We start from the raw sequence: 1,172 nt of genomic DNA, 5'->3' as shown, positions 1-1,172 counted from the left end.
ATTACCTATGGGAGAGTGTCTAACAAAGTCTCTCTTCTCTTCTCTGTCTTCTCAAATGGATACTAATCCAACCAATCGTTTGCATGGACTCAAAAGTTCAATTACCTATAAAAGAAGTTGAAAACACCTTGTGAAAGTCTGTAAGGATACTACGACCTCTAGCTTTGCAAAATCCAGCGTTGTTGGCGCTTATCAAAATCGCTGCCACAATAAAGTTTAACAAGTGGTTCTATGGTGTAGTGGTTAGCACTTTCGACTTTGAATCTAACGACCTGTGTTTAATTCCTGATAGGTAATCCACCAATTTATACAAAATTGGTTCATAGCCGATTCGGTAGGGTCACTTTTGGACCGATAATCCGTAGAAGGGGTCACTAAGGTTGAGATCATACAAAATTGGTCCATAGCTCAATGTTAGAGCATTTAATTGAAGATCAAGAGGTCACCAATTCGAACCTAGTTGGGCCCTTCTATCTTGGATAGAAATTTGTTACACTCTTTGGACTGACACTATGTTTAAGGGGTCACTAAGGTTAAAATCCTACAAAATGGATCCATGGATCAGTGGTAGAGAATTTGACCGGTCACCCATTTGAACTTGGTTGGGCCCTTTTATTTTGGACAGACACTTTTTACACTTTTGGACTTACAGTCTGTAGAAGGGGTCACTAACGTTGAAATCATGCAAAATGGGTCCATAGCTCAGTGGTAAAGCATTTGACTGCAAATCAAAAGGTCATCCATTTGAATCTGGTTGGGCCCTTTTATTTTGGACAGATACTTTGTTCGATTTACTCCCGACCACCGAGTGTCTAAAGGAAAAGAAATAAGAACAATTACCGATTCCAAACCTTATTCCAAAGTCCTCCACCACATAGAACCATGTACTTAGAACCTAAGCGCCACTATTCTCGGACAAGAACCAAGAAATCATTAAGAAAAAAGTGTGGTATCTAAGCACCCACTATGAACATGGTTAAAAACTTAGCGCCACTATTCTCGGGCAAGAACCAAGAAATCATTAAGAAAAAAGTGTGGTATCCAAGCACCCTCTTTTAACTTGCAATCGGTGCTTCGAGAACCCACCGAAAATGGGTCATGACTCCCTTTTTGTTTTCACTTACCCCTCCTAAATCTATAAAATGTCTCCTATTTTTATTCATTTTTTCTTT

The sequence above is a fragment of the Cucurbita pepo genome, chromosome 10, assembly GCF_057944985.1.
Source record: "Cucurbita pepo subsp. pepo isolate OVF chromosome 10, ASM5794498v1, whole genome shotgun sequence".
In the NCBI taxonomy this organism is placed as follows: Eukaryota; Viridiplantae; Streptophyta; class Magnoliopsida; order Cucurbitales; family Cucurbitaceae; genus Cucurbita; species Cucurbita pepo.
Note: the sequence above shows the minus strand (reverse complement) of the source record.